Raw genomic sequence first — 15,306 nt, 5'->3', positions numbered from 1 at the left:
TATTTTTACCTTCAGTCACTAACTAATCCTGGAAAGGAAGAATTACAAAAATTATTTCAGTGGCAGCCAATAAAGAATGCAATTATAGGTTAAGTTTCTGTAACTTCAGTATAAAATAAGCATAAAATAATGTAAACAAAAAAATACATGATTAACTTTAACATTTTCATATTAGAATGGAACATTTTTATCATGAAAGTTCATGTGAAATGCGTTCCATTTCCTAATTGTTGATTGTTACATAAGGATGCATTAACAGATTGCTTCTACTTTCAATGTAATTGCTTATTTCTGTCATGCCTGTCTTTCTAGAATACCGGTACCTTGACATCACAAAGAGTATGATACAATTTAAGAGAAACACTTGTCTCCTTAGCTTTCTTCACTTCTCAGTCATTTGTACGATTGACGTGTGGGTGTTGAAAGTGCTGATCAAAGCCTTCAGAGCTCCCCTGCAACCAAGACAAAAGGAAAGGCTGTCCTTGAGTTGCAGAAATCTGGCTCCAAGTTGCCAGGATTCCTGTAGTAGCGTCCCCAATTTATCATTGTTTCTTACATTTGTGAAGTTAGATTTTCAAGTTTAACATGTGAGAATATTTATGTCTTTGTAAAATATGTGTATGTCTTTAGGATTATCTCTTCCAGCCTTTTCGGGCAAATTTTAATGACCAAAATATTTACATTGTGGCTGCATTCTGGGGCCCAGAACTCAGAACTATCACTGGAGATCAAAAGTTCTTGAAACTGACTTTCATCTTTCTATCACTTGCTTCCTGGGTGAGATAATTTTTACATGTACTACATTATCTTGCATTCCTACAGTCTCTGGCTCATAAACCATTGTTTCATATTTCCTAATCAGAGGGTTTCCTCAAAGTTTAATATTTTGGAGAAATGAGACAACATTTAATATTTTCTTTTTTGTAGCTTCAGTTTTTTAAGTCAAATTTATATAATGTTAAAGTGCCATGTTGAGAGATTTTTTTTAAGTCTACCAAAAAAGAAAGCACTTTAAACTCTCAAATTATTCAAATACTGATTAATTTTATTGTCACTATCCTGTTTTGTTAAAGCATCATTTTTATATCCCTTAGAACAAAACTCTCTTTTTAAAAAGCAGCATTTTGTAGAAAATTAAATAAGATTTACGTAACATAGAAAAAAAGCTATTCATAACACTTAAGATTTCAAATGACCACTTCATTATTAAAGGCCCAAACTATGATACATGTGACAATAAAGTCCTTTGAATGAACTCAAACACCAATGTAATTCCATTTGGGTGTTATTTTTAAGAAGTTAATAAATAATCTCTCATCTAGCCATAAAATATGCAAAATAATAAGTAAATGATTAAAAATAATTTTTCTATCTGACAAAGACCTGCTGTATTTTATCAATTCAGAGTTCATGTCTACATTTACCACAGACTCAATCTTATGAAAATTTCAGAGCTCATCTATACATTGGAATTCTGTGTAGCCATTACAAATGACCAAATTGTATTCATGGTTTCAATTTCTTTTGTGTGTGTTCTGTAGAATTATTGTATCAATAGTGCCTTTCAAAACACAAAACAAGTTTTAATCTATTAAGCTATTGAAAATGGTCTTCTTATAAATTAGTGAGCTTCGTGGTTCCTGTTACCTTGGAATTATAAATTCACAGAGTAGGACCACAAATTATATTTTTCGAACTAAGGAGGCAAATTCAACAATATAGAGGTTTCAGACTAATAAATGGCTTTTATACATATATGTACGTTCTTGATCATTCCTCTGTTTCTCAAGTAACCTTCACCTAATGATTGTAGGTGAAATTAATTGACTTAAAAGTAGCCACATAAATTCAGTAGAACAGATAATTTTGAATAAGGTGACACAGGTCCAAAAACCTTCATTTACCCCCTTTCACAAACAGAACATAATAAAGACTGAGTGTCCCTTGTGTAGACTGTTATCCCCGTCTTCCAAATACTGCCCAGTAATGTCATTATCTGTGGCTATATTTAAGCACGGATTAGGAATCTCCTGTGACTATCCACCCTCCTATAATCACAGCATCCATTTTAGTAAAAGTCAGAAATATTAAATACTGCAGATCCCCAACCCAGACCAGCAGACACCCATGATTAAATTAGTCCTCAGCAAAAGAGAAGAACAAGACCCTGTGGACTACTTATGGAATGATCTCATTTTTAGATTACTGTGTGTGTGTATATGTGGTGAACTATTGCAGACTCTGTTTTCAGCCCCAGAGGCAATTGCTCTCCCTATCATGTGAAGCATCTTCTCTAAGCAGCACAATAAGGATGACAAAACCTATTTCAGTCTCAATTTAAGTTTAGTTCCCAGCTGGAACTTGAAATGAGGCTGTAATGAACTTGAACTTGCAGCAGTGATTATCTCATACATGCATAGAAAAGGGTTCAGATCCAGCAGCAAGTTCGATACACTAGTCTGAAGGCATTCCATTCTCCAGAAACAGATAACACATAGAGGTTGATGGTTCCGCATATTGTTACATTGAGTATGGGGTATCCAGCTGGATTTCAGTTCATTTTACTTTTTTACTTAACAGAGAATGACAGAGCAGCATATAGTGTAATCAGAGAATTTCTTTTAAATGACATAACATTTTAATCAAAAGTTACTAAATTAGTGCATAGAATGACAGCAATGCTGTACAAAGAAACTACATTGAAGGCAAGGGTTGATTAGAATTAAAATATTTCTGAGAAACAGAGCAGATTTCTCCAGTGTCTTATGAATTCACTTAGACTATTTAGGCTTTTAGGAAGGTGCAAGTCTCATTCCATTGTATGTCCTATTTTAATAACAAAATACTAAATTATGTTTTGTGAGCATGAACCCAGAGCCTTCACCTCTAGATTTATCCCCTGCCCTTTTCATTTTTTTTAGTTTATTTTGCTATATTCCTAAACTACCCAGACTGAGCTCAAACTTAAGTCCTCCTGCCTCAGCTTCTCAGAGTGCAAGGATTACAAGGATGCACTACACTCAGCCTCCTTTAACTTTGTTAGGCTAGATTTGTGTGGAAGGAGGTAAGCCTGAAGTAGATTAGAGAATGAATGCTGGAGTCAATGTCAAAGATAAAACTCAGCACAAGAAAGGCCTGAATTTGGATTTTTTTACTGTGACATTTATGATTTCTAGTAGAGATTGCCAATTAATAATCCATTACCCTCCCACAATTGTCTGTGTTTTACTTTTCCTTTCCATGGTTTCTTGGAGAGAAATTAGAAGACCCAGGTAAATTCGTAAGCATTCAAGTATACCTAAACTATTCTCTGAGAGGTTGAGCCTTGACTTGGTAGAATCTTAACTTTTCTCTATGTGCAAATTTGATGGCCACTTCAGACACCAAAAAAAAAAAGTCTTCATGTTCATCATGTCCATTTTTTCCCAGAAAAATAGCAACCTTGCCACCAATATCACTATTTTCTAGAAACAGCGATTCTCTTTCTGTTGCTAGCATAGAATGTCATCATCCACTTCTTGTCTGTTTTGGGTAAGGCCATACTGTCTCTTACCAGATCCCCTCTCTCAGGTATCTTCTGGAAATCCATTTTCTACTTCAGCTGCCCAAATTTGTGTTTCAAAACACAGATCTGATCTGCCCACCATCTGCTCAAGAACATGTCAGTGGCAGTGGTCTCTCATAGGCTCCCTCATCTTCCTGTACCTTTCCATCTCTATAATTTTGCTCTTTCCAACCAGACCAACAGGTCCTTGAAGCCACTATGCTTTGCACATGCCTTTGTCTGCTATAGGCTTCCATGTTCTCTGCCTAACACACCAGCATGTATTTTTAACATCTACCCTGGATGATATATCTTGCATTATGATCCATTGTTCATCGTGGACATCTAGATATTAATGTTGGTTTAGATATCTTTATTTCCTCTAGTTTTAAGCTTTGAATACTGGAATCAGATTTATTCAGCTTTCCAGCACCAAAATCAGTACCTTATACATGGTACTCAAAGACTTAGGAATTGATAGTAGGAATACAGCAGACAAGTCATAGATATGATAAGATGAATAGACTCCAGGCTTAGCATCTATCTAGACCATTTCTCTCAAGTAATATATTAAAGTTAGATGAGTTTAGGTAGACACACTAGTTATAACAGCAATGAGCCTAAAATGAGTTTCCCTGATTGGTCTACTTCTATTATTTTCTGTGCATCTGAATGACTTCCATTCACCAAATTATCCTTTTTAAAAATACTTTTTTTTGGGTCCCGGAGATTGAACTGGGGTCCTTGCGCTTGCACAGCAGGTGGTGAAATCACTGAGCTAAATCTCCGGCCCCAAAAATATTCTTTAGGAGCTTTTCTTCCTAACAACTGTGTTTAAGTCTCATTAATGGAGTTCCTACACTTATTTAAAAAATCTTTAACATGACTATGTAGATAGTTTATAGGCTACCCGGGGAAATAGATTATTTGTACATGTCTCCTCTCTTGAAAATATTTTGTGTCTACAGCTGTTTCCAAGGGTGTAATACATACTGCTTGTTGGGCACAGAAAATTAATAAATGATGTTTTTGGAAATACATTCAAAGAATAAGAAAAATTATTCTGAGGCTTTTTAAAATAAAATAGCTGAGAAGACTTAAATATAATCGTGAGTCTAATAAAATAGGCTTCTCTTCATCAAAAAAGACTTGGGTGTTGGTTCCAAAGAAGTCAGAATAATGAATGATTCGTTTCAGTACAGTGTGTCATTTTTGTACCTTATTCAAAGTAAAGCCGTGAAAGAAAAATGAAGCGCTGAGGACAGTGGTATTATACTTTCTTATAGTAAGATAGTCTATGCATTTTTAGTGATTGGATCCGGACCCTCACATACTTTATCTCCTTGTGTTTCATTTCATACCAAGTGAAAAGAGAATAGAGAGATTTATCTCAAGAATAAAAACAAAATATGTGATGTAAGCGTATATATGCACTAATAATACATTTTTGTCAAAATTAAACAAGTGCATTGATTTTCTGTGTATCTTTCTGAATCACCATGACCTTAGTATGTAGATATTAATTTGAGTAAATGATTTAGTCACCTCACTTTCAACTTGTGCCTTTAAACATGCCTTCAATTATCACAGCACAACATTTTCCAATTCATTTTTCTCTGAACAGCAGCTACCTTTATGATGTTAAATAGGTGTTCCAAAAGGGGAAAATTTTTTTTCTAGACTATCCTCAAAAATATCACAATGCATATTATAGGAGATTATTTTAAAAGTATAATCAAAATTCTGTGTCCCTATGTTCCACATCTGTGAATTCAACCAACTGCTAATTGACAATATGTTTTAATGTCCCTGTAACTAAACATACACAGAATTCTTTCCTTGTCATTCTTCCCAAAACAATACAATTTAACAACTATTTACTTAGAGTTTACATTATATTTGGTTATTATAAATAATCTACAGATGATTTAAAGTATGCAGGAGGACAAAATGTAGGTAGAGTATAAACAAATGCTTTACATAAGAGACTTGAGAATCCTCTAATTCTGATACTCACAGTTTTCAAAAGTAAATACCTGAGAAACAGTCACCCAAATCCAAGAAATAACATGTTGCCATCTCCCAAAAGGCCTCTGACATTCATGTATTAGAGTCTTAGGAAGACTCCACCATAAAGAAGTTTCATTTTTGTTGACTCACGTTTGAATTCTTTTGGAGCACAATATTGGAAATTATGCATTAGGACACTAGGAAATTTATGCACTGTAAGTTTTGGTCACTAGATATAAAGAAGTAATTACTTTTTTTAAAGTGTAAGGAAAATATTTATTCTTCACTGTACAGTTTTACAGATTATTGTTACATTATGAATATGTGCCTGTTTATGAGGTGGTAGAGGGAAACCTATGTATTTTTTTAAACTATACAGTATCTGTATGCAAGTGCTTTTGTTTATATTTATCAACACATAAGAACATGAGTTATGTTTAGGTAATCAGTTAGCACTTTCTGGAGAAATAAATTTTAGATAAGTAACTCTAGGGAATAAACTAGTTTAGTAATAAACAAGGAATAATATTTTCCTTTAGAAACCATTATACATGTTAATAATTTATTTTATACCCAAGCTCCCTAGTTATAATTATCTAAATTATAAGAAATTGAATTCTTATAATTATTAAAGTATGAATATTTGAACAAACCTCCCAATACATATTAAAGATTTCTGATTGAAAGTATTACAGCAAAACATTATGAGAATTTAATGATTATTTCATGTATTTTATGATTATTTCAATTATAAAATTGAATGATTCACTTCTTTTGTTGTAGATATGATATTAGACATGGAAGGGGAACATATGAGAAATCAGCACTATAAAATTTATAATATTAAAAGCAATATTTTGCAAGGAAAGTTTTTATTATTAAAAAGAATCAAATTCTACCCAAATCAAATGGGATTTGTAAAGGTTAAGTAAAAAGTATTGAGATGAAAATAATGTATATGAATTGTTCATATATCAAATCCAAAGACAAACATATTATTAAAAATAATAATTGAATGTTCTTTTATGAAATCATTGCTGTGGACTATAAATTTTGTAGACATAATTCTAACTTACATTATATAATTTTCAAAATGTATTAACTATTAACAGAAATATGTCATGGATTAATTGATTCTTCTTTATTCAATAAATAATTATCTACACTTTTGGTAAGACTGACAATTAAAGGTACTATTTCTAAGAGTAATCAATATGTGCCAAACATGTCAAAATAGTATAGGTATGCATTTTTTCTGTGTATATGTGTGTATACCCCCACACATACTTGCCTTTCAAATTAATCTATATATAATGATACTACTAATCCCCTTTAAATAAGGTAAAATAAATGTTTATCCGATTTATGTAGCATGTCCATTTAGCACAGATACCAAAAGGAAAAGCTAGACTCAAATCTAGGATTGTCAGCTCCCCAGGACAAAAGCCCCATATTATGAGCTGAATCACTGTGTATTGTGGATGTGTTATCCTCTAAAAATAAAAATACCCCAATATTTATAGAACTACATGAATCTTTAGACTAATAATCTGTACTTTTTAAAAAATCAGATATTGCATTTTTCTTATTATTTCTCCAGGGAGGATTAATAAAGGAGGCAATTACATTTTTTAATGAAATGGCACCCAATAGGATACTACTATCCTCTAAAACCAAAGGATAAGAGAGCTGATAAATTTTAGCTTTATATTTCTACCTAAGAACATATTAGGTCAATCAATACTAGATTAAGTTTAGGATCTGATTTGTGCAAAGTGAATCCTCCATGACCCATTAAATAACTTCTTGGAAGCTGGTTTTCAATAAATTATTTCCTTTTATTCAGAAAAAAGATTTAAAAGAATGAAAGTATTTTATCTATGCATTCTAGAGCTGAACAATACTCATCTATTACTTGATGAGAAGTCATAAAATCAGCTCCATGGCTCTTCACATGGATATGACCCAAAAACCTTCTGTAAGTTGATTTGTTGTTTGAGAAATGAGATGTGGTATCTGAATCGCCTTCTGTGTTTCTTCATACTGTGTCTTTTAATATCTCTTACAAATTGTCATTTATTAATTTGACCATGAAATGAATTCCTGACTATTGATATATTCACCTTTCTGGAACAAAGTGTTATGACTACCACGTACCCACAAAACTCACATTTGGCCAATTGCAGGTATTGTACCAAGTATTACATATCCAACATAGATTAAATGCTTGGTTTTATTACTTGTAATTTTTTCACTTTATGTTCTTTCTTCAGATTTTGATGTGCATAATTTACACTTTCTGATGCATGCTTAACTACTATTGATACAGTTTAATTCTTTATTTACTTCCTGTTCCTTTGCAGTGTGACCTCCAAGCATCAGTTCTCAGATCAGTAATAACTACTTTCTTGTCAAAATCAGTGATATAAAAAATATTGCTATTTGTATTAGATTTCTTGAGTCATGTTGAGACTTCTTTAAGGAAAAGCAGTCATTGTATCCATCCTTTTAGGACATAAACTATTTTAGTATAATGTTACTTATGTGCCCAAACGTAAAACCAACTATAAACTCCCAGCACCTTTAGCTCTTCTAGTACTATAAGCCCAAAACAAGGGTACGAATTATATAACAATAAATCAATAAAATTTGAGTTAGATACAGATTGCCTACATTTTCTGTGCTAAATGATGATAGGATTTCCAATGAAATTAAAAAATAAAACTACTGTAAAAGCTTTTTGGTAGCTTGCACCATAAAGTCTCCTACACATGTACAGCTCTTCCCCTTGGCTCCAAAGCTTCAGCTGCACAGTAAGTCAGCTTCTGTCACTCTCTCTGCCCAGGAAGAAAGCATCAAGGTGGGGCCAATGCAGTAATAAAGATGGTGTCAGTCTTAATTACTCACTTGTGGCCAGAAAACATTTTTCCCTCAATGTGTCATTTGGCTTTGACAGGTTCTTAGACAGATTCTCTCTACCACCCTATCTTATATGTCTCACACCTTGATTATTTCAATATTCTGCTCACTGGTTTTTCTATTTCCAATCTCTCTACTTGAAAGCATCCTGTAGTATTTTCCAGTATTTTGAACCCCAGAACAGAGGAGTTCTCGCTTAGGATGGTTCAAATTATGAATTTTGACTTTACAATACTTTGTACATTGAGTAGGAACTGTCCATATAATTTGGAATTGGGAATTGTGATCTTTTCTAGTGCTGTGTGACACCAGATTCCTTCTCAGTGCCAGGCACTGCTGCAAAGGCAGAAAGACATTGCACCAAGGCAACCACATGATTGTCAGGAGAAACAACGCACACTCTACTGTGTGTTGTGTTTCTAAGCTATGGTGTTCCATAGATGAAGTGCATTATATGCATTTGCAACTTGTGTTATTTGCAGTTTACAACATTAAGACATAGCCCTCATTTCTTCATCAGATCTTGCCCTCTCTGTTTCTCTCTCCTACTCATTCATCACATTCCTGTCACATAAATACCTGTCTGCCCTACTCATACAGCAAACATGTAGCACTTGCTTTTACTTGTTTTAATGCTGTACCTTTTCACTCAATGTCTTTCCTCCATCTCTTCATCTAAATTTTCCAGGATACTGGGCATGAAGTGGAGCTGCCCCAGGATACCTAAGCTTAAGACCGCATTAACAGCTGTTTAGATTTAAAAATTGTGCTTGCTTTATAGAGAACGCTGCATGTTTTCTCTACTCTAGGCATGCTGAGTTGCCCTGGGTAGACTGTATGACCATATATGTATATTACAATTCCACATAGATTTTTACATAATAAAGAATTTTGAAAAAGAAAATATAGCACAGTTAAAAACATACAGTTAGGATTCAGAGGGAATCAGATTCAAATTCTGTCTTTACCTCTGTAAGCTTAAGTATGCTACCTAAAATCTCTGCATTTTCCCATTTGCCAAGTGGATATTTGTGCCTACCTCACAGGAGTGCTAGGAAAGCTAAAGGAGATCATGGAGGTGAAGTGATTGGTACTTGTGAAACAGTCAGTGCATGGAGGTAATTTTTATTACTAATTTCTTGAGAGCTAGTTGATGCTTTATAAATGAGTGTTAATTTCCTTTCTTCCATATCCTAGAATTCTCAGTGACTTCTAAATTAACACAATAGCAGCCACAGTGGCAGGTTCGGAATGGCAAATTTCAGGGCATAATTTTCAGGGAGAAGGGATTCAGAGCCATGGGAGTTGCTGGGAAACAGAGGGATCTGGGGTCGCAAAAGCGTGGTCTTCTGCTCTGCTCTTGTCCTCTCCCCAGGAGCCTTACTGTGCAGGAATTGCTGGACTGTATGTTCTGCCAGTGCATGCATCTCAGGGATGAGCAAGTGAGTGTTAGGAATGGGCAAGAGAGGAGAGATTCCGTTTCGCTGTGGGAGCTGAGGAATGTCATTAATCTGCTTGTTCTGTCCATGGTCACAGCTCCGCACCCCATAGACTGCTAATGAGATCTTGCTCCTTCTCTGGAGACCTCAGCTTTCTCATCTGAAAAATGAAGAGGTTGGATCCGATGATCTCTAAGGGTCTCTTCTTAGCCAACAATCTAAGTTGAAGAAAAGCTTTTAGCAATTTAGAGGGAGCCCGCACAAAAGAGAAAAGTGAGAAAAATACTCCTTTCCAAGCTCTGTGTCTTTGTGTCTCACCCCATTGAACAGAATGGTCGATACAAAATGTGATTTCTGACTGAAGTGCAGCAAAGCACAAACAAAATGTTTAGAAAAAGAAACCACGATGTCCTTGGAATTCTCTTGGTTCTACTAGAACAAAACTACCGAAACCCTTTTTGTTTTAATCAGAAAAGTTAACTGTAAGCAATTACCATGATTGTCTCTGAGTGATATTTTGTACTCTTCCTGGTAGCCATATGTTTGGAAAACTACAGGGCCATTTCAAAATTATGGCAGAGCTTTGTAGCAGGTGTCAAAAATGATGGTGCTGTGAGGCTCAGTCTGATGATCTGCTTAAGGATGGTTACAAAAGGGTACAGGAAAAGGGAAAATGTACAGTGTCCTCCATGTTGTATGTTACAATTGCTGTGTCTGTCTACTGATTCTGAGGAAGTGGTTTGTTCAAGATATTAATCAACCCCCATCTTCATTTTCCATTTATGATCTTTCATTCGTTTCTCTTGCTTTACTCCAAATTTCTGTTGTGTTTTGCCTACACCACTGCAGTAGTTTCTTAACTGTTTTCTGCTCTCTAGTCCCTAACTTTCCATTCTATTTTACGTATTCTCAGAGTTCATTCCTAATGTTCAACAATGACGGTGTTTTTTCCCATTAAATCTGGAGTAATGTCAAAGTTGGTTAGAATTGAGGCATCTCTGTCATTGCAGGGTCAATCAACCTGTTTTACCTTCTCACTCCCCCTTCTTATCACATTTAGGCTGCAGTCAGTTTGGACTGCTCACTATTCCTGTGTTCCACTTTACCTTTTCTTTTTCCAGAATGCTCTTGCTCATGCTGTTCTTTCCTTTTCCTGTTTATTACTCTCTTGTGTCAACTCTGTCACCTCCAAACATCTTTTAGGCATACTCTTGGCTTCCTTGAAGATGCCCGTGAAGCCTAAGGCAAAGGCAATCCTCTGTCCTATGAGCCAACATTTGGTTTTGGTGGTTTCACTATTGTCTTTGATTGTAGTATAATTTAATGTTAATTAAGCTCTAAAACATCTTTTATACTCAATAAATATTGTTTCTAAAATTCAGTTTTCCTTCCCAGTCATCTTGTCAATTTTCTTCCTTGGTTTATGATAAAAATTGAAGTGGCAATGTATCATACTTGCTGTTCCTATTAAATTAACTCATTCTAGAACCTAGGTTTGGAAAGGGTGAGGATCATAGCAAATCACTCCTTCTTAAGGTCTGTAGGGTAGAATATCAGTTTGTAGATTTTTTTTTTTTAATTACCAGAAACGTAAGGAAAAGTTATTTTAGGAAATACTTCTTCTTTAACTCAGTTCCTCAAAAAAGCTCTTTTCTGACCAGTCCAACTAAACAGCCCAAATCCCTACCTACTCCAAGCTTATACCCTGACTTATTTTTCCTCAGAGCTTTAGTATCCCATAAAATAAAGCTCGTATTTATTTTCTTATTGCCTGCCTCTCTAACTAGAATGTACATTGCAGGAAGGCAGAAAATTTATTTTTATATTTATATTACCTAAACCTTGGTACAATATATAGGGGGTGATCAAAATACAGTATATGGTGAATGTTAAAACTTTAAGAAAAGTAAAAAGTAAGACATATGACCATCAATTTCCTTGGAATACTTCTCCTTTTGAACACACTTGTCCAGTCATTCTTGCCACTTTCTGATACACTTCTAGAAGTCCTCTTTCGAAAGTATCTTCATGTGATCAAAAATGTGAATTCTAGGGGCCAGGATTTAGCTCAGTGGTTCCAGCGCAGGCCTTGCAAGTACAAGGTTCTGAGTTCAATCCCTGGTACCCAAAAAAAAAAAAAAAAGTGAATTCTGCTGCCAAGTGCCAACCAACAGAAAGTCGGGCTTGTAAAATATTACAGTGTGTCCTCATCTACCTTATTCAACAAGTTGGGCACCATGCAACTTCTGCTCTTTCCAAAGTCAAAATGCCCATGAAAAGTAGATGTTTGAATCTATTCAGGATACAGAGGCAGGCACAACTAACACAAAACAGCTAACATCCTCAGAAAAGAAGACTTTCAGAACTGCTTCAGAAAGATGGGATAATTGTATTCAAAGTGAGGAGGAGTATTTTGAAGTGGCAATGTGTCTTTTGATGTAATACTTAAAAAATTAAATATTCAGCATATTGTTCAATCACGCCCATACATACTCTACATTTCTTGACTAAATAAACAAATCAGAAATTCTATTTGAGATTTTAAAGCCAGCTCTCCCTCAACCTATTTAATCATATGTATGTTGGGAAATACTATGTTCATGGAAATCTATTCTATATTCTTAAGTGAACTGAAAGGCGCAAATCAGAAATGAGAAAAGACTCATGAAGAATTATGCTCAAGTGACTATAAATTGTAATGGGGCAATACTAACCAATCTTAGAAAAGAAAATAAATACTTAGTGTCAAACAAAGAATTGAAGAAGTAGCTACCTGGTCAAACAGAAAACATTAGGAGATCTTTTAAGACTATTACCTCAGGGTAGATATTAGTGTTTGAGAATCCTGTATAGCCTCTCCCAGGGATAATTGGTAGTAATGTGTCACATATAAAATCGAATGCCAAATAAGTAAAAGCTATTAGTGTTTAGTAAAAATTAAAAGGATGGAAGAAAAGTGCACTCTAGAATAATCATGGTTAAACTGTCTTAAGTGATTATTGTACACTGAGTCAGTAAAACTATGTGAGCATTTAAAAATGCACTAGATGGCTTTATTTTCTTACTAACCACTGAGAATGTGTCACAGAAATTTCAAATTTCCAATTTGATGAATTTCCTACATCTCCTCCAACCCTGCCCCTGGAGACTCTGGCCCTTGGGCTCCTATTCAGATGAATCAGGAAATTTGTAGAGATTGTGTGCATCCTGACCTACCAAGGACTTAGTATACAGTGAAAATCTAGCTTGTGGCTAAACCTCAATCAGTAAGTACCATTTTTCTGAAATAGAAAAAGATGGCCAGTCATCCCATATCCCTCTTTAATCTCCCCTATTTACCATTTTTTCTGGGACTCCAAGCACACTCACTTCATGTATCCTAAAATGTTCCCATCAGTCATCTTGGCCCTTGTAAGGTCTGTGCTCTTTTCCTTCCTTTCTGTGCCAGTGCTCTGAATACTATAGTTTAAACAGATTAGAATGCTTCCTCCCACTCTTTCACACTCATTTGTCAGCTGCTTCTAAACATCTGCTCCTAAAATTCTGCAGAGAGTCAGAGGCTACAAACTACATAATCATCAAGTCCAATGACCTCCATTTACCTTGTAACCTCCTGGCCCCAGCTGCAGGGTTTGTCATATTGATCAGACCCTCTTTCTTTGAATCTGTGTCTGTTTCCTCTGTCCCAGTCTGCCATGTGCTTGCTTCTTCTCTTGGCTTACAGATGCAACCCTTCCCCGGAATATTGCCTTCAGCTCTTGTCTCCATTCATCACATACACTCTGCACAGGTGATTTCATCTCCTGAGCCCACTGTTTGCATGAAACTTTCAAATCTAAGGTATAGAAACATGGTTCAGATCTTGTCCAAACCTACCTTTTCCTTACACATATCTAACAGTTTCTTGAGGTTTTTAAATTTCCCTAATTAATACATGTTTTTACTACATATTTGTAGTACATAATGATTACCTTCATCATGAGGAGTTGGTACATGTATATAACACATCTTAATTCTTTTTACATCTTCCTCCCCTCCTTTCCTTCTCCTTCTCTAAATAATGCATTAAACTTATTTTGTGCAAATAAAATGCCTTTTCCCCCTAAAACCTGAAAATTATTTTTTGCTCCCTGATTTTCTATTTAAACTCCACACATCTGTTTTACAGGTTACTTGTTTTCAAAAACTGTAACTCCCTCACCTTTCTCTTTCCTGCACAGTTGAAGCTCTTATCATTTCTTGACCCAATTGCGGTAATAGCCTCCTAATTGGTCTCCATCTCTCTAGTTTATTTCATCCCTGTCACACTCTGGCTCAAGCTGTCCTACTTATTCTTGCCAGGTGCTGTCCTAGGACGCTCATCACAGCACTGGAGTGCTCCTTAGTCCTGCGCTTGCTCACCCTCTACCTTGAAAATGGGGTCTAAGGATTTTTGTCATCAGGGCAAACATGTGCAACATACCCCCACTTCATTTTAAAACACAGTAGTTCAATATTTTATTGCATAATATGTGCTTATTTTAGAAAATGTATGAAACAGATAAGCAACATAAAAGAAAATATCCTTACATTTCATTTTTCTTCCTTCACTGATTTCTCTGCTACTCTATTACGCTTTATCATTATAACCAAAGCAGGCCACGGGTCATTTCTAAATCCATGCGTGGCTTTCTGGTTTCCATGCATTTCATGTCATTTTCATCCCTCCATGACCAGCTGTTCTCTAGTCATTGAAACTTTCAGCCTTTGCCATCCATACAAAAGTCTGTTTTTCTGAGAAATATTCCCTGATCGATGAATCTCTGGTCATAGATTAGTGATGACATGGAAATCACTTTGAGCTTGAGAGTTATTTCTCCGATACATCTATTTTATATTCTGCTCTTTTCATAGTCATGTTACAATCAGTGTTTTTAGCCATGTACTTGCTGTATCCAAAAACTAAACCTCAAAATTATTCAGTGTGCCTTACTCTCTTTCTCCTAGATTTTCATCAGCCTTCAATTTTAGGAGTTGATAGCATAAATAGCAGCATCATGCTGTTTTCATGGAATATTGGGCTTAAAGAGAGGAGTTGGGAAATGGAAATTGAAGGAAAGAGACCAACCCTATCTTTCTAGGGGAGATAATGAATTTTCTAGTAGTTCTAGGAACAAAAATCTTTGACTGACTCTTTTCAAGAGTGTAACTCAAAGAGTGGGTCAGGGTGAATGTGTGAGAAGCCACAGTACTGGGAATGGTGGTGTCTGGTGTCCATCCCCTTTCCTTTCCAGTGCAATGAAACCACAGATGGGATCTCATCCCTGAGAGAGCTGGGTAGGATTCATCCAGCAGGGTGCAATGCCATGCAAGAGGCAGTGGTGGGAGGGAGTAGAGACTTGGAAAACCTAAGAG

At 35.3% G+C, this 15,306-nt stretch overlaps 1 protein-coding gene across 27 annotated transcripts in view; it reads left to right on the top strand.

Annotated features, from left to right (window-relative positions):
• The window catches only part of Inpp4b (inositol polyphosphate-4-phosphatase type II B), a 1,082,298-nt gene that overhangs the window by 1,053,427 nt on the left and 13,565 nt on the right, over positions 1 to 15,306 (top strand). The window lies entirely within an intron of this gene.

This window comes from Heterocephalus glaber, unplaced genomic scaffold (assembly GCF_053883595.1).
Source record: "Heterocephalus glaber isolate CG9 unplaced genomic scaffold, H.glaber_assembly_v1.0 deba00001587, whole genome shotgun sequence".
NCBI lineage: Eukaryota > Metazoa > Chordata > Mammalia > Rodentia > Bathyergidae > Heterocephalus > Heterocephalus glaber.
This window is presented reverse-complemented; position numbering and strand designations above follow the sequence as displayed.